The sequence below is a fragment of the Caretta caretta genome, chromosome 14 (assembly GCF_965140235.1).
Source record: "Caretta caretta isolate rCarCar2 chromosome 14, rCarCar1.hap1, whole genome shotgun sequence".
Classification (NCBI taxonomy): domain Eukaryota; kingdom Metazoa; phylum Chordata; order Testudines; family Cheloniidae; genus Caretta; species Caretta caretta.
In genome coordinates, this window is record NC_134219.1 from 33515719 (window position 1) to 33539068 (window position 23350).

At 50.1% G+C, this 23350-nt stretch overlaps 1 pseudogene; it reads left to right on the forward strand.

Moving 5' to 3' along the window:
- The first annotated feature begins 453 nt into the window (after positions 1–453).
- Positions 454–19364, forward strand: LOC142069075 (zinc finger protein RFP-like; annotated as a pseudogene).
- Positions 19365–23350: the final 3986 nt, after the last annotated feature.

Consider the following 23350-nt stretch of genomic DNA (forward strand, 5'->3'; position numbering starts at 1 on the left):
GCCCACTGTTATCAGCTCACCCAACCCCCCGAGCAGTCCAGGCAGGAGGCAGGCGGTGGGGAGAGAGTAGGCACTGCAGGGCATGGACACACACACACGCATGCATGCAACACTCTCACCCCGAGGACCTCACTTAGGGAAGACGAACCCAACCCACAGCTGACTGAGCTGGATTCCAGGTTCCCTCCTTCATCTGTAATGCCCTATCGGGCTGACCTGTCGCACTGGCCTCTCCCCCATTGGCCCTGGGCACTGTCAGTCTCAGAGTCCTGGTTTCTTCCCCTCTCCTTGCTTTGGGTGTTGGGAGAGGGATTGGGCAACAGGGAGCCAATCATGTTCTCCGGCAGGACATTTAAAAAAAAAAAAAAAGCAGCCAAAAAAGCCCCCAAAGAAGCCACGTGAAAAACGCCCAGTTGGGGTTAAGCCACATCTCAGATCCCTGTGACACTGTCTGCAGGGAGCCATGGCTGCAGTGAATCCTCTGAAAAGCTTCCGAGATGAAGCAACTTGCTCCATCTGTCTGAGTTTTTATAAGGATCCCGTGTTTTTAGATTGCGGGCACAGTTTCTGCCAAGCCTGCATCGCCCAGTGCTGGGAGGGATCGGATACAGCTGTCTCCTGTCCTCAGTGCAGAGAGACCTTTCCCCAGAGGACCCTCAGGCCGAACAGACAACTGGGGAACTTTGTAGAAATAGCCAAGCAGCTGAGTTTCCAAACAGCAGCAGGAGAAGTTGGTGCAAGGTGCACCAGGAGCCTTTCAAACTCTTCTGTAACCAGCACCAAATGCTCATCTGTGTAATCTGCAGAGAGTCCCAGGCTCACCGTATTCACAGGGTGGTCCCCACAGAGGAGGCTGCCCAGGCCTACAAGGTAGGAATCTGCTGTGCAGGGTAATTACTTCGGTTTGGGCATGTTTGCAATTTTTATTACAATAGCTTCTAAAGGCACCAAGATCAGGGCCCTTGTTGTGCGAGGCTCTGTACAAACACACAGACAGTCTAAACCAGTGGTCCCCAAATTTTTCCCCTCAGGCTCTCCCTTACCCTGGCTATGGCTCCCCACCCGCAGCTGCGGTTAGGAGCTGTGAGTGGGGCCACAGTCAGAGGCTGGGGCCACAGCTGTGGGGGTGTCTTGGGGTTGGAAGTGGGGCTGCTGGGAGTCGGGGGCTCAAACTGGGTTTGGGAGCAGAGCCAGGGTCAAGACTGGGGCTGGGAGTGGAGCTGGGGTAGGAGCCAGGGCCAAGGGGGCCATAGCAGATCTGAGTGGCACTCCCTTCCTGCCCCTTGTGGGGGCTGGTCTTGGCCCTGCCATGCTCCCTCAAATGTTCCTCCATGCTCCAGTTTGGGGACCACTGATGTAAACAGTCAAGATAGACAAAGGCTGGGGATTCTGAAAGGTACTTAAGATGTCTATACCCCAGATTTAAGTGGATAAATCTGGAGTTTAGGCACCTAAATGCCAGTTTTCGGCTCCACTGCAATCCCCAGAATTCCTGTAGGAGCCCAAAAAGAAAAGGAGTACTTGTGGCACCTTAGAGACTAACCAATTTATTTGAGCATAAGCTTTCGTGAGCTACAGCTCACTTCATCGGATGCATAAAAGTGGAAAATGCAGTGAGGATGTTTTTATACACACAGAGCATGAAAAAATGGGTGTTTATCACTTCAAAAGGTTTTCTCTCCCCACCCCACTCTCCTGCTGGTAATAGCTTATCTAAAGTGATCACTCTCCTTACAATGTGTATGATAATCCACTTTTATGCATCCGATGAAGTGAGCTGCAGCTCACGAAAGCTTATGCTCAAATAAATTGGTTAGTCTCTAAGGTGCCACAAGTACTCCTTTTCTTTTTGCGAATACAGACTAACACGGCTGCTACTCTGAAACCTGTCATTATGGAGGAGCCCAGACTCACTCAGTGCCTGTGTATTCAGGGTACAGCTTCTTTCAGTGCCTGTGTTTCTGTCTCTGGGCATGTGCACAGCTGCCCCCCATGGCATCTGGCTGCCTGTGTCCTGGCCACACCCAGAGCAATCCATGAGCTGGGGAAAACCAGGCATTCTGCTTCTCTCCTCTACGGGGCCTGATCTGGTGGGCATGCTCGGAGACAAATCAAAGGAGTGGGAGGGAAACAGAGGCACAGAAGCAGCAGTGACTTAACCAAGCTCACAAAGCAGCTCAGTAGGAGAGCCAGGAATTAAACCCTGGCCTCCCCATGCCCATCCTAGTACCCTAGCCACTAGACCACACTGCCTCTCATCACTCCTGTCATGCAGTTCTCTACCGTCACATTACCAACATCTCAGCACAGCTGCAGACTGGAGGCGTAGCGCCCCAGCTTGAGCATTTCACAGCTGATGACCGCTGCTTTCAGGCGAGCCACAGGAAAATAACACATGGTCAGCAGTGTTCTCAAGGAGTTTGTTCTCTGCTACTTTCTGTCGCAGAAGGTGCCCTGAAAGATTTCTGTTTAAGAAACAAAGGTTAATCTGCGTAACTTTTTCCTCAAGGAAAAACCAGGATGATGAATTCCCGTTTTCCCGGGTTTGCTGAAGGATGGTCACTTCGCTGCTCCTGAAGCAGAAATCATGGGCGACGGGTATGACGGGCCAGGGGAGGCACAGCCCTGCGTGGCCCCATCCACCCCCAGACTCCCTCTTGCTTCCTGCCGGGGATCTGCAGCTCTTCCCCCATGGCTGGTCTGGGGGGGCCTCTGGCAGAAGGGGCTGGACTGGGGGTTAGCCTCCCTGAACCAGTGGCTCATGTCCTGCCCATACAACCTTTGAAGTTTTGCAACATTCTAGGGCCCATGAAGCCCAAGTGGATTGGAACCTTAAAAAGCCTGTTGGACAGAGCAATCCCCTCGGGGCAGAATCCGCTGTGCTGTACGCCACGCTAGCTGTAAGGACGAAGTGGGCTCTAGTAGTGCCACAATAAGATTAAAGGAAGAAAATGGCTGATTCCCAGGACCATGTTGAACAAGCCCTTTCCCCCATGCCGAACAATCGAGCACAATATTTATGCACCTTGTGAGTGTGTTGGATTTTTAACCAGGAGTCTCTTTCTCCCAAGAGTTCATTAGGCACCGGAGTTTAATGTACTATTTTTTTTAAAAGTGCGTTAAACATTCTTACCAAAACTCCCTTCCCTTTAAGTTGCTCAGCTTTAACTCTCTGATGTCCAGCTTTCTTCATATAGTTTTCTCTGTCATTGCATGGGAGCAGGGCACCCTACCCTACACTGCTGCAAAATGGATACGACTTCAACCCTTTGCCCTGCAGCACTTGGAGGATTCACTGGATGCAAAGGGCTGTTCTAGACAGAGTCCCTAGGTCTCTATATTAGGTCTGGTGCCCCCAAAGGCCTCTCTCTTCCCTGGCAGCATGACATATACAGCATAGAAGGAAAGTAAGCAGGGCTGAGAATGGGGCCTGAGATGCCCAGCTGCCATGAAATGAACGGGAGCTGTGCTTTTAAATCCTCTCTGTGGCTCTGCAACACCTCACCCCCCGGGAATTACAGAATAAGATCCTTCGAGCACATTTTCAAGAGCACCAACTGACTTTAGAGCCGAAGTCCCATTTGCAAAGGAGATTTAGGCCCGAATCCCCAAATGCACTTGGGTGTTGTGATGCTCAGCACTGCAATGCCTAACTTTTAGACACCTAGAAAACCACTAAGGACATAAGAATGGCTGCACTGAGTCAGACCAGTGGTCCATGTAGCCCAGTATCTTGTCTTCCAACAGTGGCCAATGCCAGGTGCCCCAGAGGGAATGAACAGAACCCGGCAGTTACCAAAGGATTAATTCCCTGTTGCCCAGTCCCAGCATCTGACAATCAGACAAGCCCTTACGGTTGCCAGCCTGTAATTGCCAGGATTTCCTCTGGAGCCTTTTTAAAAAAGTTGGCTTTCCATCAGCTATCCTCCAGTCATCTGGTACAGTTTGGAACAACAAATCCTGAATTAGGCATTTGGGGGGAGAGAGGCATCCACAAAAGCCAGCATGCTAGCTGGGGAGACTAGCCCTCCGGAGATACTGACGAGAGGGGTGTGTCCTAAGCCCCAACTCCCCCAGAGTTTGGTGTAGGAATGGGCCTGTCTCTGATCCACACCTGGGAACCCCTCTCCTGGAGTCGAGTGGCTTAGCTACCGAAGCTGTTTCATGCAAGATGGAGTTCTGCACCTGTGTTGCTCCGCACAACGTGGCCGGGGAAGAATCATAGAATCCTAGAATATCAGGGTTGGAAGGGACCTCAGGAGGTCATCTAGTCCAACCCCCTGCTCAAAGCAGGACCAATCCCCAATTAAATCATCCCAGCCAGGGCTTTGTCAAGCCTGACCTTAAAAACTTCTAAGGAAGGAGATTCTACCACCTCCCTAGGTAACGCATTCCAGTGTTTGACCACCCTCCTAGTGAAAAAGTTTTTCTTAATATCCAACCTAAACCTCTCCCACTGCAATTGAGACCATTACTCCTTGTCCTATCCTCTTCTACCACTGAGAATAGTCTAGAACCTTCCTCTCTGGAACCACCTCTCAGGTAGTTGAAAGCAGCTATCAAATCCCCCCTCATTCTTCTCTTCTGCAGACTAAACAGTCCCAGTTCCCTCAGCCTCTCCTCATAAGTCACGTGTTCCAGACCCCTAATCATTTTTGTTGCCCTTCGCTGGACTCTCTCCAATTTATCCACATCCTTCTTGTAGTGTGGGGCCCAAAACTGGACACACTTCTCCAGATGAGGCCTCACCAATGTCGAATAGAGGGGAACGATCACGTCCCTCGATCTGCTCGCTATGCCCCTACTTATACATCCCAAAATGCCATTGGCCTTCTTGGCAACAAGGGCACACTGCTGACTCATATCCAGCTTCTCGTCCACTGTCACCCCTAGGTTGAAGACTTTCTTCATAACCATTAGCCTGGGGGTAGGGCACTCACCTTGTATGTGGAAGACTCCAGTTCAAGTTCTCCCTCTGCCTGGTGAGGAGAAGAGATTTGAGTCTCCCACCTCTCAAGAGTCAATTGTGACATTGCCATGAGCACCGTCCTAGAGCAACTTGAGAGGGAGATGGAAAATCAATGGTAGTTGAGAACCCAACTTCATGAGACTTCTTTGAAAATCCCAGCTTCAGATAATGAAATCAGCACTGCAATGTATATAAATTGCACAGAGGACAGACTCCTTAGCAGGTTGACCTTCCCCTCCACCCCCAACATTGTTTTTCTTGCCTCAGGAACAAATTCAAACCCAGTTGAACACACTGAAGCAAGAGAGAGGAGAACTTCTGGAGTGGAAACAGGATGCAGAGACGCAAAGCCAGGAATATCTGGTAGGTCCCCATTGTTATGGTCCAGAAGTTACATCAGTCAGGGGTGATATTTCTCTCTGTGGGGAGAGTGTCAGCCCTTGTCTACACACAGCACTGCTTTGATTTAGCTATGGCTACACCTACACGGCACACCGCTGGGGGCATCCTGTAGGGTATGTGTAGCTACACAGCACAGTGAGAAACAGGCTGTGTCCACACTGTCATGTGTAGCTACATGTGTGAATAAAAGACTCCAGCAGGGGGAGGCAGCGGAGCGGCCGGAGCCTTCCTCCACTCCCTGGAGCCTTTTCCTGTGGTGGGGAAAGGCTCTGGCACTGGGGACGCAGCGGGACACTCAGTGTAGATGGGGGAGGCCCTGCTTGGGGGTGTATAGAGCCCTGTGTGTAGGGTTTATACCCAGAGGGTTCAGGCATATTGCGACTCTACTTGCTTAAGCCATGCCTCGCCATTTACACTGCTATTTATGCCCATGTTAGTGGGTGCATATAGTGTACGTCCTCTACACACCACCACAACATTTGTGTAGTACAGATGTACCTCAAATCACTTTTGAATGTAATGTCTTTGTTCTGGTGCAAGGCCCTCACAGGCAAACATTTTGAACCTAGTTTAATTTGACCCTAGTGTGGTGTGTAGGGTTCACCTTGTCCAGTTAAACTGAGATAAAATGTGCTAACTGGGAGCAAGGTCAAGCTCAGATCAGGGTTAGCTGTGATGTATTGGGGACCGAGAGACTTTGTCCGTTGGACCATATGAACTGGAACCATAAACTCACTGAACGTTAAATCTCACAAAATGAGGGTCAATCCATCCTCATGATTGTGTCCACCCATTATACACCACACCTGAACATAGCTATTCTATGAACAACGTACCCTCATGTCTCAGTGTCTGTACTTTGACCCCTTAACCTCTTACCCCCAATCGGGGATATTGCAGAGTATGGATTCCTTACGCCTCTCGATCTGAAACCTAACTTCGCTCCTCTTGATAATCCGTACATTATTCCCTGGTATCCAGAAACGTCTACTCCAGGGGTTCTCAAACTGGGGGTCGGGACCCCTCAGGGGGTCGCATGGTTATTACATGGGGGGTCGTGAGCTGTCAACCTCCACCCCAAACCCCGCTTTTCCTCCAGCATTAATAATGGTGTTAAAAATATTCAAAAGTGTTTTTAATTTATTAGGGGGGGTCACACTCAGAGGCTTGCTATGTGAAAGGGGTTGCCAGTAAAAAAGTTTGAGAACCACTGTTCTGCTCTGTATCGTTCACGTTTTTTTTTAAACATCATCTTGATAACCTCAAGCACTTTGTCTCTTGTTGAGACACCCTTGCAGGGTGTGATCATGTTTATCTTTGTTTATCATCCCTCTGGGCTGATTCCTCCACTGGCTTCCAGTTTCAACTCAAAGCACTGATCTTATTCCCCACACATCCAGCTACAAACACTGATCTCAGGGGAGATTTTCAAAGGCACGTATGGTGATTAGGGGCCTAATTCACATGGACTGTCAGTAGGACTTAGGCACCCAGTAGCTGTTTTGTATCTCAGAAATCTTCCTCCTGAATCTCCACCAGGCACAACTGGTTTCCTCTGGGACAGTGTAATTAACAGAATGCCAGATGAAACATGCAAAAGCTGGAGAAGAAGCATTTTGCATGGTGTGTTTTGTAACTGGTGTTTTATGTGGATAACCAGCAGAACCCTTTCCTTCTTCAGTCTTCTCCACAACTCTCTGCCAATGTATTTCTGATTCTGAGTCAGACCTCCCCCCTTCCAACCTTTCTGCTATTGGAAGATTCTAGATGATCAACAGAATATACTAAGCCACTCAGACCTGAAAACTCATCATTTTAGAGAGATTGGGTGCCATTTTCAGAAGTGCCTAAGTGATTTCGGAGCCTAGGGTTAACAATTTTGCAAGTGGTTAAGGGCCAGATTCTCAAAGATATTTAGGGGCTTAAAACGCAGGGAGAGCTGTCCTATTTTCAAAAGTCACTTTCAAAGAAACTTAGGCTCCTTAGCATCCAAAGTGACCTTTTGAAAATGGGAACTGGAGGCATACGTCCCGAAGGCACTTCAGAACATGCTGTTCATTCAGGCCAGCTGAGAGACTGTCAGGCATATTCTCCTGAAATCTCAACCATGTGTTTGTAGTAGGTTGATATGAAAAGAGGGCTCTAAGAACTGTTCCTATCAGGGACATGGGGAGAGTCTGGGATGTCCAACTTTCTCATTTGTGAAAACCGGATGCTGAGCACTGGAACCTGCCCTGTGCCCTGCCGCCACTTTCCCTCGAGGCCCCGCCCCCCACTCCTCTGTCCCTCTCCCACTGTCGCTTGCTGCTCTCTCCACCTCCCTCCCCCTGCCAGCTGAGCAGAGCTCTAGGGGTGTGGTGGAGGTGACTGGGGCAGGGTGGGAGGGGGAGAGCCACGCTCCAGGGGTGGAGGGGTGATTGGAGCAGGATGGGGGAGATGCCGGTACTTTTCTCCCCCCCATGGAGCCATCCCTGAGTGCTCCTCCAGGCTCCAGCAGCAGCTGCTGCTCTTCTCGCCCTCTGGTGGTGGAAGCCAGTTACTGTGGGTAACCGGACTTCTCATGTCCAGTCAGCAGTGCTGACCGGACACTGCCAGGTTTCCCTTTTGACTGGACTTCCCAGTTGAAAACTGGACATCTGGCAACCCTTGTCCTTGATCTGTCCTTTCCTGTTTGTGTCCCTTCATTATAGGGAAAGATAGAAGCTGAGAGGCAGAAGATCATGTCTGAATTTGAGCAACTGCGGCAGTTCCTGGATGAGCAAGAGCGACTCCTGCTGGCCCAACTGGAAGAGCTGGACAAGGAAATTGTGAAGATACAGGATGAAAATGTCACCAAACTGTCTGAAAAGATTTCCCGTCTCGGTGACTTGATCAGTGAGATAGAAGAGAAGTGTCAGCAGCCAACAAGTGAATTCCTGCAGGTGAGACAGTTAGAGACACCCAGATCCCTGCCCAGGGAAGGGAGAGATTCTGATTGATTAGCTTTGGAGTTTATTAAGTTCTTGGAGAGGTCCTACTCCACAATGGAGACTGTCAGTGTGTCCTTTAGCGAAGTGAGGGAAAACAAAATGTGACATTTCTAATATTTCCAATGTGGAAACAGTTTTGCTGTTTTAAAGGCAGATGGTTCAGGCCTTTTTGAGACATCCTGTGTAAGCCCCTTCATTTTCAGTTTAAACCAATTTTTACCAAAAAATTTCTGGGTTTTACAAAAAAGTATTATTGAGGTTTTTCTGATTTTCATCCTACTTTTTTATCATTCAAATATATACAAAAAACTTGTTTTATTAAGAAAATACAATACATTGCATGAGATCTCTGTATTCCGATAATACATTAGTCTGTGTGTATATGCAAAGCTGCCTGCTGAAGAAAGAGCGTATTGTTCTAGCAGATGCACACAATAAACCAACAGGCACGCACGCAAGCTCTGAAGTGCGTGTGCGTCTGAACCTACTGATAAATCACACACCCACCAAGTACACATTTCAAACTGTTAGTAGACAATGGGTTAAAGATTTGACGCACTAAAATGGGAAGAAAATGAAAATCTACATCAGAATACATTTCAGAACACAAGGAAGTATTCAAAAGGGTTAAAGAAACAACAACAGGAGAAAAGGATGAAGTTGAGCATATGCGCTGCAAATGGTGCGGCCCAGTTATCGAAGGTGAATATTTATAGATTAATCGTTCTAAGCAAAGCTTTTGATATGGTCTCCCACAGCATTTTTGCCAGCAAGTTAAAGAAGTATGGGCTGGATGAATGGACTATAAGGTGGATAGAAAGCTGACTAGATTGTCGGGCTCAACAGGTAGTGATCGATGGCTCCATATCTAGTTGGCAGCCAGTGTCAAGCAGAGTGCCCCAAGGGTCAGTCCTGGGGCCGGTTTTGTTCAATATCTTCATTAATGATCTGGAGGATGGTGTGGATTGCACCCTCAGCAATTGCACCTGCAGATGACACTAAACTGGGAGGAGGGGTAGATATGCTGGAGGGTAGGGATAGGATACAGAGGGACCTAGACAAATTGGAGGATTGGGCCAAAAGAAATCTGATGAGGTTCAACAAGGACAAGTGCACTTAGGACAGAAGAATCCCATGCACTGCTACAAACTAGGGACCGAATGGCTAGGCAGCAGCTCTGCAGAAAAGGACCTAGGGGTGACAGTGGACGAGAAGCTGGATATGAGTCAACAATCTGCCCTTGTTGTGAAGAAGTCCAACAGCATTTTGGGCTATATAAGTAGGGGCATTGCCAGCAGATTGAGGGACGTGATCATTCCCATCTATTCGGCATTGGTGAGACCTCACTTGGAGTACCGTGTCCAGTTTTGGGCCCCCCGCTACAAGAAGGATGTGGAAAAATTGGAAAGAGTCCAGCGGAGGGCTACAAAAATGATTAGGGGGCTGGAGCACATGACTTATGAGAAGAGGCTGAGGGAACTGGGATTGCTTAGTCTGCAGAAGAGCAGAATGGGGGAGGATTTTTTGATAGCTGCTTTCAATTACCTGAAAGGGGGTTCCAAAGAGGATGGATCTAGACTGTTCTCAGTGGTAACCAGATGCCAGAACAAGGAGTAATGGTCTGAAGTTGCAGTGGGGGAAGTTTAGGTTGGATATTAGGAAAAACTTTTTCAGTAGAAGGGTGGTGAAGCACTGGAATGGGTTACCTAGGGAGGTGGTGGAATCTTCTTCCTTAGAGGCTTTTAGGGTCAGGCTTGACAAAGCCCTGGCTGCGATGATTTAGCTGGGGAGTGGCCCTGCTTTGAGCAGGGGCTTGGACTAGATGACCTCCTGAGGTCCCTTCCAACCCTGATATTCTATGATTCTACACCAGTAACCTGTTTGTTCAAATGAAACGTTTTATTTGGGGATTTCAGATATATTGTTTTCTTAAACTCAGGGGGGCCCTTGTGCTTTGAGTTCTGTTTTAGTTCTGCAGCAAACCACAGGGATGAACAGAATTCAAAGCATTCATCTACTGAATACTTTTTCTCCCTGTCTTTCCATCCACCAAAACAAACCCCGATATTTAACCAGAAAACTTAATAGTTTTCTGCACTGATTTGCACCTGTTTTTATTGTGGTAATAAACACTGGTAAAATCCCAGGAAAAATTAACTAAAATAAAAACTGAAAATGAAGGTCCCTAACGATATGAAAGCAATAAAAGGCACAACTCCACTTTCTAGGAAGTGAGAGATTAGGAAAACAAAGTTCTTTGCAGGGCCTATTAAGAAATGAGAATGAATCCAGCTTCCAGAACTGCTGAGCAGAATTGCATACATGGAGAAAGGCAAACGCTCTGGACACAGCAGTTGCATGTGGCAGTCAAGGATTCATGCGTCTGATCAGTCTGTTCGAGCAAATGCCACAGAATTTAGAAGGAGAAAACCCACAGTCATGGTGTGTGCTTAGGGGTCCCATTCCATCGAAATCTGTGAATGGACTTTTGAAGTTGCTAACTGCAGAGAACTGCATCTCGAGCTCAACTAGGGATGGCAAAGCAAGTCCCCTGCAGAGCAGAAGCGATCCGCATCTTGTGGCACTTGGGACTGAACTCTTTCTCTTTTCTAGGACATCAAAAGCACCTGGAGCAGGTACGTGACTCCTTCCCACTCCCCCTCACGCGTCGTGGTGCTAGAAGGGGACTTTCCCCCCAGGGTCAGATTTTGCAGGGCATTTAGTCACCTGAGACGTAGCTAGGCACTTGGTGGGGTTTTCCAAAGCAGCTAAGCGAGTTAGGCACCTCCCATTGTGATCAGTGGCAGTTGGGAGCCTGACTTGGTTAGGTGCTTTTGAAAATCCCAGGAGGCACCTTTAAAAATCAAGCCTTAAGTGACTTGCCCAAGGTCATGCAGGGAGGCTGTGGCAGAGCAGGGAGTGGAACATAGGTTTCCAGAGTCCTACAGCAACCCCTTAACCACTGGAGCATCCTTTCCCATGAGATTAGGCCCTTCTCTCTGAGGGGCAGCCTGTGGACCCCTTACTCTCTTTAACTCCCATTGGAGGAGCTAGGCATTTAAAAACGCCAGTGAGGAGATGAATTGTCTCACCAGTGGGAGTTAGAGGCTCTCATTGAGCCCACAAGAGAGCAGCCTCAGGTAGCTCATTCTCAAGAAAGAAAAGATTTAGGGTGTTTCCCCCTTCCCCTCCCCCCAGGTGTGAGAAGGTGAAGTTCGAGAAACCAATGGCTGTGTCACAGGATGTGAGCGAGAGAGTTGGCGTCTCTTCCCAAAGAAATGTTTGTCTACAGGAGGCTCTGAAGAAATTCAGAGGTAACTTAACAGTTATTTGGGCTCATGATATGGCGATGGCACATCGAGATGTGCCTCTGACTGTGGAAGGAGATGGACTCTGGCCTATTAGTTCTCAGCTCGTCACAGCTAGACGTCTGTGGGTGGGATGGGGAGGGCTCAGGGCTGATGCCAGTTTGCCAGGCCTCCACTTGGATTGTCTCAGACCCAACCATGGGTGTCAAAATTGGCCACTCAGCATTTCAGAGACACACAATTGCCAGATGTTTTAGAAAATGTTGAATTTCACCTCCATGGCTGGGATTTTCCAAGGGACCTAAGGGATTTAGGCCCCATCTCTCTCTGACTGTCAATGGGAGTTGGCCACCACGTGGCCTCAGCCCTTTTGAAAATCCCAGACTCTGTACCTCAAGTTCCTCCATCTTGAAAAAGGAGGAAATAATGGCCAACCTACCTTGTTGTGCTAATTAGTGAATGCCACCGAGTGCTTTGAGATCGTTGGAGTAAGGCAGGAGATGGACGATATATTTTGGACGATGATTTCACTTTAGTTTGGTCTCACTGGAAAGGTCTCCCCATTCCAATCTGCCTCTCGTTCTGTGGTCTTTTCCTTTGGGCTGTCTCTCAGAATTACAGCACGGTTCCATGCCGTGCTGCGACAGCCATGTCAGCCCCAGGATATTAGACAGGGTGGGGGAGGTCATAGCTTTTATTGGACCAACTCCTGTTGGTGACAGAGACAAGCTTTTGAGCTACACAGACCTGAAGAAGAGCTCTGAGTAAGCTCCAAAGCTTGTCTCTCTCAATCACGGTTACATTAATTAACGGTAGAAATGTCACCAGAGTCAAGACAACATGAAATCACCTCTCTTCCAATCCTTCCTTTCTCTTGAGACCCGGCCCTATGAACTGAGCTCAAATGCAGAGAGAAAGGGTATGGGCTAGATTCACAAAAGGACTTGGGGTGAGGGGGTCTACTTGCCATTTTAGGCACCTCAGTCCCAGAATCAGACCACACTGGGATTCACAAAGACCCCCACTCAGCTGCAACCAAACCTTGTAGGTGCCTAAAATTACTCATCACCTCTTTTTTTGCGGTAAAAGTCCCCTAGGCACCTATGTTTCTGCCTCTGTGCATGTGCACTGCAGTTCCAGTCCAGCTACCAAGACAGCTAAGCCCCAGAGAGCTACACGCACTGGGGAAAGAAAGGGGCTCCTCCTCCTAACTCACCTACAGGGCCACAATCTCAAATGCCTGCTCTGAGCACGCTTACTGACTCGGGCCCTATATGTGAACTTACCCAAAAGAAGCAGGCTCTAGGGAAAGAGGATCTCACTTATAATGTATAGCTCTGTGATTAGGGTACTGACCTGGGATGTGGGAGATCCCCAGTTCCAATCCTCTGTCCCCCTGAGGGGAAGAAGGGATTCCAACAGGGGTCTGATATAGGCCTCTCTGTTGCCCCTTTTGAATCTGATCCACTGTGTATAAATAATTGAGCAGCAGGACAGGCTTCTGGGCATCCCTCCCAAGAGCGTGCTCTAACCACCTGGGACGTTCTCATGATTTCTCTCTGCCTCTGGCCCAATGAATTATTGATTATCCCCAGTGGAACCTCTCCCACAGGAGAGCATGTGGGCACCCAGTATCAGACAATCCTGCAGCCCAGAGATTAGGGCACTTGAGAGGTGGTAGATCCCATTTCAAATCCCTGCTCCCTCTGCGGCACAGGCTTGACTTGAACCAGGGGTCTCCCAAAGGCCAGCTGAGTGCTCTAACCACAGGGCTAAAAGTTACGAGCGAGGTGGGTTTCCTTCCCCCGCCAGCCTTCTTGTCAAAAAAAATGGCACAGGTGCCGGTCATCAAGAGAGGGCTCGCAGCTGAGAATCCCACGCCGAGGGAGGCGCCTACGGTGCTGCCCAGATTCGGTCGCCGAACTCCCTGAGGGGGCCAGGGCTTAGCACACCCCCGCACCTTGGCATTTCCCACTGGCTGGCGTAAGCAGGGAGTCGCCTAGCATGCTGGCTTTTATGAAGCTCATTCCAAGGCGCATCTCTCTCCCCATTTATGGTGCAGATTGCCTGGGAGCCTGATCTGGCTTTGTGAATCACAGTGACTTTCTAGGTGCCTAAGCGTTGGGTGTTGTGATGCTAAGCGTCAGCTTGCCTAAGTTTCTTTGTGAATCCAGCCCCATTTTCATGAGGCTATTTTCCTACAAGAAAGGGGCAAATCACCTCTCCTCTGATCTTTTCTTGCTCTAGAGACCCTGCCCTATCAACTGAACTTTCTGATCTCCAAGGCAGAGAAAGAGGGTAAGTTTTCATAAGGATATTTTCCTACGACAATTATTAATTAAAATCTCCGGATTAATTTTTTAGAAGACACTTCTGAATTCAAACAAGAGAGGTTTCCACCAATACAGAGCTATGGATTCCAAGGTTAGAAGGAACCATTATATCATAATGGCCAGACTGGGTCAGACCAAAGGTCCATCTAGCCTAGTATCCTGTCTTCCGACAGTGGCCAATGCCAGGTGCCCCAGAGGGAATGAACAGAACAGGGAATCATCCAGCCCATCGCCCATTCCCATTTTGTGATATATGAACGTGCACATACTATTTACAATTGGAAAGTAGGGTACATTTTTTAGGTCCAATAATCAGCCTTTAGGGCACATTCAGGTCACATTTTTCTGCTTCTCTCGGCAATTATAAGGACTAGAAATTTGCTCTATTTTTATTTTTTATAGGAAAGACAAGCTTCACTACTGGAAAACATCATTAACACAGAGTGCAGGTTGACCATCAGTGCCTTGTACTCTCCCAGAACATGAAAGGAACCCATATTTCAACCTCTGAAAACTGGGAAATAAAGAGTTAAGGAAGTGTCTCCCACCAGTTCCTGTGCTATACTTCCCTCTCACCCTAGCGTCAGGAGCATGGACTCGTGCTGGGCTCTAACCATCTCCAGCTGGTGGAAGGTCCCTTGCGGGGAGACCACGCTAAGGCCAGTACTGAACCAGGCAGAGAATCAGGACTGCAGCGGCAGTCAAAAAAGCAAACAGAATGTTGGGAATCGTTAGGAAAGGGATGGATAATAAGACAGAAAATATCATATTGCCTGTATATAAATCCCTGGTACGCCCACATCTTGAATACTGCGTGCAGATGTGGTTGCCCCATCTCAAAAAAGATATATTGGAAAAGGTTCAGAAAAGGGCAACAAAAACTATTAGGGGTATGGAACAGCTGCCATATGAGGACAGATTAATGAGATTGGGACTTTTCAGCTTGGAAAAGGGACGACTAAGCAGGGATATGATAGAGGTCTATAAAATCATGACGAGTGTGGAGAAAGTAAATAAAGAAGTGTTGTTCACTTCTTCTCATAACATAAAAACTAGGGGTCACCAAATGAAATTTCAGAGTAGCAGCCATGTTAGTCTGTATCCGCAAAAAGAAAAGGAGTACTTGTGGCACCTTAGAGACTAACAAATTTATTTGAGCATAAGCTACAGCTCACTTTGAGCTGTAGATCACGAAAGCTTATGCTCAAATAAATTTGTTAGTCTCTAAGGTGCCACAAGTACTCCTTTTCTTTTTTCATATTTTTCAAATTAATAGGCGATAGGTTTAAAACAAACAAAAGGAAGTATTTCTTCACGCAACGCACAGTCAACCTGTGGAACTCCTTGCCAGAGGATGTTGTGAAGGCCAAGACTAACAGGGTTCAAAAAAGAACAAGATAAATTCATGGAGGATAGGTCCAGGAATGGCTGTTAGCCAGGATAGGCCGGGATGGTGTCCCTAGCCTCTGTTTGCCAGAAGCTGGGAATGGGCAACAGGGGCTGGATCACAAGATGATCGCCTGTTCTGTTCGTTCCCTCTGAAGCACCTGGCATTGGCCACTGTCAGAAGACAGGTCCATCAGTGGTTATTAGTATCCTATCTTCCATGAATTTATCCATCAGTTCAAGGAGTATTGTCTCTCCCTGGAGGTTGGTGCTCCCTGTGGTACTGGGAACTGTCTCTTTAAGTGGTTTGACTTCCCAGACAGGAAGGAGGAGCATAGCAGAAGCTCTGTGATACAGAACCCTGGATAAAGAAGGCTTCATTCAAACATCATGCACCGAGCACGATTACTGAACACCACACTTGCAACCGTGTTGTGTCCCCATCCTTGTCCCATGAGCACCACTGGAAGCTGGGGAAGGGGCTCTCTTCGGATCTCACAGTTACCTATCTGGCCCCCCACAACAGCATCTGAATACCTGGCATCTTTTATGCCCATTTGACAAAAAGGGAAGCTGGACTGCAGAGAGAGGAAGGGACATGCCTGAGGTCACACGGCGTGTCAGTAGCAGAGTGAGGAAGAGAGCCCAGAAGTCCTGGCTTCTAACCTCTACACAATGCTCCCTCCCCAAAATGTGTGTAGTGCATTGGATGACTGTTACACATCCCTCGGGTGTGGACATTCAGTGCCACCGAGAAGTTGAATTCCCAGTGCACCAGAGAGCCCAGTGTCTCTCTAGCAGGGCTGCTCGCTACTTTCTCCTGGTCCAAGTGGGTGGAGGGGTTCTCACCCCATGTGCTGTACTCTGGGGCTGGGGACTTTCCACCAGGAGATGAGGGATGAATAGGGCAGCATGGAAATGCATGAAAAGCTGAAGCTGGTGTCCCTGTTAACGTCCTCTGTCTGCTGCCTCCCCTGCTCTGTTCTGTTGCTGGATGTGGAGCACCCCCAGCAAGGGCGAGGGATCGGGGGAGGAGACCGAGATCCCCTCTGCCACGGATCCACAGGATTCGTGCTGCAGCCCCCGCTTGGGAACAGTCTCTGGGAGGAGCCCCTTCGATGGGCCAGACCCCCAACATCAGCCCCCTCTTCCTCCAGGGTAAGCCACGTGGCTTCACCGACTCCTTAGGCTGGACCTCTGGGCCTTCAGCTCTCCTGCCTCACAACATGAGCTGTGTTCAGTGCGTCCACCTGAGACCGACCCCTGCGGGAGCCCTCTGTGATCTCAGGGAGCAGCACAGCTCTGCAAGCACCTGCAATGACACTCAGCCACCGCCGTCACTGTCAAGCCCCTGCGGTTATTAGTCCCCTGCTCTGCACCACAGCACAGGAAGACCTTGGTTAGCTCAGAGAAATGAAGGTTACAGTATAGTCCATCCTGGGGAGCCGGTGCCCAGCCCTGCAGTGCAAACCCCGTGGTTCAAGCTCTGTCTCCCTGTCCATCTGATCTGCTTTCTCAGACTCCCAGGTGTGCCCCCCACCATAGGTGCTGATTCTGTAGGTGCTCCGGGGCTGGAGCACCCATGGAAAAAAAATAGTGGGTGCTCAGCACCCACCGGCAGCCCTGTGGATCAGATCCTCCCCCTCCTCCCCTCCCACCCGCTGGTGGCCCTGCCAATCAGCTCCTTCCCCTCCCTCCCAGTGCCTCCTACCCACCATGATCAACTGTTCGGGCAGGGGGAGGAGCAGGGGCAGGAAGAGGTGGGGGAGGAGCAGGGGCAGGAAGAGGTGGGGTAGGGTGGAGACTTGGGAGAAGGGGTGGAGTGAGGGTGGGGCCTGGGGCAGAGCGAGGGTCAAAAACCCCCAGGAAGTCCGCTTCTTTGCCCCCCTACTGCTTCCTGCAGCCAGCATGTAACTTCCGCTTCACCCCTCCCGCACCTCTAGTCCTTTGTTCCCAAGCCGGGGCGATGCAGCTCAGCCACAGAGGCGGGGAAGGCCGTAGCTCTCCGGGTTGCTGATCGTTATGTTTCCATGTCCGGGCAATTGGATTTGCCATTGTCTGCTGAGGACCTCAGGCCCCAGACAGTGACATGGGCAGCTTAGCCTGCCCTGAGAGCAAACACTCCCATATCACCCACTGGGTAACAATGCTGCATATTGGGAAACTGAGGCACATACAGGCTTCATTAAAAAATTGCAAAAAATCCCAGTTTCTCACACCCTCCTGACAATACCTCCTTGATGCCTGGCGGGGACCATGGGGAATTTCCTGCTCAGCTTCAGCCAACAGGCAGCTCCCCAGGACTGACACTCAGGGCCCACCCCAGCCAGCCCATGGCTACTGGGGAGCCTGAGAAATGGTCCTAGCCTCCCCCAGGGCTGAGCTCTGCCCGTAAGGGTCTGTCTGCACTGCAGAGTGAACCCTGGGGCTCAGCACCCAAGTTAGCCTGGGCTGGGTGCAAGGAGCCATGCTGCTGAGCCTGACCTCACTTACTGGGTCCTCACGGGTGCTGCTGTGGCTCTAGGACTCTGGGAGCACATCCCCTGGCTGACCAGCTATTCTGAGTTTCTTTCCCAGTGATTCGTGGGGTACCCGGTCTGTCTTTCACGGGGGAATTGGGGAAGGCACTGGAGGGCTATTTTCCCTCAGGTCAAGCTGGCAGTGGCATTCGGGGGGAGGCTTTTCACCTTCCTCCGCAGCATGTGGCTGCGGGTGATGTGTCAGGATTATCTGGGGGTATCTCACCAAATCATTTCCCTGCATTGCGGGGGCCTCGGGCACTGGTGACCCTCGGTGCCTCCTCTTCTCTGCCTGTGGCACATCATAGCATGGTCGGCTGTAGGCTGTCAGGCTTTGGGCTAATATTGGTTGTTGGGTTAGGTGGGTGCTGGGTGGAGTTGGTGGCCTGTGATATACGGGGGTCAGATTAGATGACCTGATGGTCCCTTCTGGCCTCAGACTCTCTCACTCTCAGCACTGGAGTGGTTTAGCCTGCACAGAGGTGCCGACTTCCCCAGTTCCCAAGGGGGTGCTTGACCCTTGCTCTGCCCCGGGCCCCACCCCCACTCCACCCCTTCCGCCAAGCACCCACCCCTGCCCCATCTCTTCCTGCCCGGCTCCATTCTGCCCCCTTCCCCTGCCTCTTTCTGCCCCCACTCCTCCCTCTTCCCCCCCCCCCCCGAACCTCCTGCCCACCGCTGAACAATGGATCCGTGGCAGGAGGAAGGCACTGGGAGGGAGGGGGAGGAGCTGATCGGCGGGTGGGAGGTGCTTTGGGTACTTAACACTCTCCTCCTGCCTCTCTCTCCCCTCGTGCAGTGCAGGCCACTCCGGATCCAGACCTGGGGATTCCCTGTTCCGTCGTGTCCACAGATGAGAGTGTGATACAGAAATACCAAGACACGGGAAATTTAGTGACACAGAACAGGTTTTACCCTGCTGCCTGTGTGCTGGGCTATAAGGGCTTCACCTCAGGGAGGTGTTACTGGCAAGTGGAGGTGGGGAACAAACGTAATTGGGTTTTGGGCATTGCCAAAGAGTCTGTGATACATGAGGGAGCGAAAAGCCGTACACCAGAGGACAGGATCTGGGCTTTGCAGAGTACAGAGAATGAGTACTTGGCCCTCACCTCCCCTGAGGCTGCTCTGGCCCTACCTCATAGCCCCAGTAACATTGGGGTTTATCTGGATTATGAAGGGGAGGAAGTTACATTTTATGACGTTACATCTTCTGGCAGAGAGACGATCTTTACTTTCACATCCTCTTTCCCTGGGAAGATCATCCCCTTCTTTGGGAGCCGGCGTGTAGAATTTGAGTTCACTGGTAAGCATACCGTTATGTGTTCACTGGCCGACATATTGTTAATCCCTGTGACAGAGGAGTAGGGATCACTCAATATGAGATATTTAAAGTAGAGCAAAGACATAGGTAATATATAAATTACAGCTATCACACTTTGCCATTCTAATCACAGTCTTGCCAGCCTGAAGCATTCAAAAAGTGTGTCAGGCCCCCCAGAATCATGAGATTGGCAGAAACATCTTTTTAAATATTGTGTCATTTTCTTTGCCTTCTGGTTTCCCAGCTTTTGGGGTGTTCTTGTTTCCGATTTTCAATCTTTGCTACACAAATGTGAAGGCAGGAAATGTATCTGTAGTATAATCTGAGGTTGCCTTGCAATCTACCTACTCCAGCTGCTGGGACTTTAAGAAAAACACCAAGTGCTGCGAGACTCACAATAAAATGATGAGAGAGGACAAGACTTACTTGTTTAGCATTATACTGGTGACAGGAGTTTCCCGACCCTCTTACATGCCTGTCTCTGTAACTCTGTGATCCTCCAGGCACACAAAAACTGGCCAACCAGGAGCCACTCTCAGGGTCACAGCAGAGCCTGCCTCTGGTAGAGCAGGTCTACACTTAAAATACTGCAGCAGAACAAATGCACCGGTGCTGCTCCGCCGCTGTAATGCTTAAGTGAAGACGCTCCTATGCCAACAGGAGAGCTTCTCCCATCAGTGTAGTTAATCCACCTCTGAGAGGCAGTAGCTATGTCCAGGGGAGAAGCTCTCCCATCAACGTACCGCTGTCTACCCCAGGAGTTCAGTCGGTACGACTGCGTTCACTGAGGGGTGTGGATTTTTCACAGCCCTGAGCGATATGGTTCTACCCATGGAAGTTTATAGTGTAGACCTGGCCTAAGTTCTGACTCATTTCAGGTCATCCATCAAAGTCCTCTGCTCTTTACTTCTGAATATAAAAATCATAGTGGGGTTTCCCTCTCCCTCCAATTCCCCAGCTCAATGCTCCTATTTTGCTCTGTTTCGTTATTTGGATGCTGTAGATTCAGATGAGTAAATTCACAGAATAAAGTTTATTTCAATCTTCTGGTCTTGGACTTTGTCACAAGGGTACTAGATCTGTACGGCTCTGCCCTGAAAGGCTAGACAGACCCACCAGCAAATGCCTTGAAGGGGCTTGAAGAAAAGCAGCTGGGTAACTTTAAGCGAAAGCTCTAAAAGCAAAGCTTGAGGAAAGAGTAAATAAAATCAAAGCATCAAGCGATGCTTTCCTCAGGCAAGAAAAGAAGCAACAACATCCTTGCTGTGAAAGAAATCTGTTGGCAACTTCCAGCTGCCGAGGAACAGAAGGAAACTGGCAATAAAGTAGCCAGCTCACGTTATCAACTGCAGTAATATTATGGGCTGGCACCTGGCCGCACCATGGTGCTGCAGCAGCATTTCTTTCCCAAACCAAATTATCCCTTTTTCTTTAAGTTCACATTCACAGTCTGAGGGGCTAGAAACCTGATCCACCACCTGAGGGCAGAGGGAAGGGTCAGGGGTACAAATCTGGAGTCATTTGGTTAAGGGGTGCATGAGATGCAGCCCCTCCCAACACGAGCTGTTTCCAAAACTGAGCTAGGCTGGAATACCAGCAGAATCCTGGCCAGGGCTGGGTGAGGGAGACTCCCAGCACACCCTGGAGCCGGCCCGGGGCTGGAAGGCAGAAGAACTCAATCTCTTCTGCGGCGGTTTCTCAGCAGTTTGTCTTGGCTGAGGCATCGCACCTTGGGGGAGGTACCTGTGCTTTGCAGATGTGGTAAGAGGCTGCAGAAGGTGAACTCAGACAAAGCTGGGACGATGTTTCATGGATTCCGAGGCCGGAAGGGGCCACTGTGATCTTCTAGACCAATTTTCTCGTCTCCTGTGTCACACAGGCCACGGCACTTACCCCAAATAATTCCTAGAGCATCGTTTTGATTTTTTTTTTCTGAATTTGATTTAAAACTTATTAGTGACAGAGACTCTGCCACGCCCCTTGGCAAATTGCTCCAGTGCTTAATTACTCTCACCATTAGAAACGTACACCTTCGTGCCAGGTCTCCGTCAAATACAGCAGACCCACACCTCAATCACTGAACCCCGCGGCCTTTGGAAATGAACCTACCAGCTCAAGTAGCCCCACAGGCCAGTGGTGCATGGCCCAGCTGCACAACACTGAAACAAGGGTGCAGTTGATTCAGGCTTGGAGCATGGCCTAGACACCCAGCCCGGGGGCTGGGGGCAGGGGAGGTAGCTGAGAATAGGTCGGCTCTGTGCATGTCCCAGGCACACAGCAGTGCGAGCAGGCTGGGAGAGCCGACAGCCGGCCAACTTGGGGCATGGCAGACACACAGCGCTGAGAACCTGCAGAGTTGGGGCATGACATGGACATAGCACGGACTGGGGCGGGGGGAGCTGCAAACAGTCATGCCTAGTGCATGGCAGAGACACGCGGTGCTGGAAGTGGGGTGGGAGCAGCCACGCTCTGTGCATGGTGCAGACATGCAGCGCTGATAACACAGAATCAGCTGAGACTGGGGTGGCTGATGAGAATGGGCAGGCTCAGTGAATGACACAGACTCTGTACCTCAGTTTCCCCATCTGTAAGCTAGCTGGGCTCTTCCAGGGCAGGGCAACCTCGTTTGGCTTGCTTGGAGGACAAGAAATAAGTTTGTGTTGTACAGGGCTCTGGCGGGGGTTCCACGTTCACAATCGCCCCCTGTTGGGAAGTGAGGGGAGGGCGCGGTGGGGTGCATCAGAAAGGAGGACACTGCAGGGTTGTGCTTGGCGAGACGAATTTTGGATGATCTTCCTGTGGCCTTCACTCAGAGTAGCGAGGAAGGGAAATTGCATCTTGTTGCAACATTGTATCCCTCTGCAGAGCCATCCTTGGAACCAGACGGGTCCCCAGCGGTGCTCCAGTCACTGCCCGTTTCCCACCATGGTTACATTACATGTTCTAGGCCCAGGTGGCTGCTTCTCCGAGGCCCCCTCAGTCTGTCCCAGGATGCCCCCTCCTGCAGCTGGAATAGACAAGGGAGCTGGGAGACTCTGTGTAACCCCTTACGTGTACAATGCAGGGGTCCCAGTACCAGTTCCCCTCACATACACTTTCCTGGGCCATTGGTCCTCTGCCTTGACCTGGGGTGAATCTCTCTCTAAAGGGGAAAGAGGAGCTCTGTTTGCACAGTCCATTGAGTCCCTGACCTCTCCGCTGAGCCTCGCACAGAGGGGCACGATCAGTGGAGAGTTTGCTGGTTACCTCGGCGTGTGATGGAGACGTCTACACCCCGGGAACCAGGCTGAGATCCCAGCGCATTTCATGCAGCCCCCTGAACAGCTCCCCAATGGACTTTCAGCCACTGGCCACATGGGCAGGATTTGGGTTATTAAACTGAAACAGACCAGCCAGAAAGAAGCATCTTTACTTGGTCCCAACCCCAAGGCTTTGTCACTCACTTTGTTTCTCCCCAGAACAAGGGGTTGGGGGATGGCTGAATCTTTCTCAGGTGCCTCTCTGAAGGGAATCCAGAGAGAACTAGGTCAGATGTAAGTCGAGCAGGGGAAAAGAGGGGAGGTGGGCAGTGGGGCCAAGAAGATGAGCCCAGGAAACTCCTGTTTACAGATTGGCCTTAAGATGTTTGTTTGGGCCTGCAGAGCTATGTCTTGCTGCCCCATGGCTGTTCACTATTGCCTAGTCTTTCTAAGGCTGCCCTGCAGATGGATGGACTAATGATTTTGCATCTGCCCACACAGTGCTCACTAGGGCCTCACTGGTGTAACTGTTCTCTCTTTTCCCCTAGCTTTCTAATGAGTTTGTCTTTTAAAAATGCTAGCATCCTAATGGGGATTTTCTGAGCTGTAGCTGACACTAGAGATTGACAACATTAGCTCCAGCATTTAGTCAAGCTTGTCCCTGTGAATTTCACAGCACTCCTAGGGCATGCTGGGTTACAATTCTTACCATAGCCTGCAGGGGCTGTAACTTTAACTATGGCCTGATTCCAGCTCAGCAAATGTGAGTCTCTTCCAGGGTGTAGGGAAAGCCCAGTGTCTACTGCATACGGAGTTTGCGTCCCCAGCAGAGGTTGCATGGGATCCAGGAACTGCTCACCCTCACCTTAACCTGTCTGCGGATCAGAAAAGTGTCAGACATGAA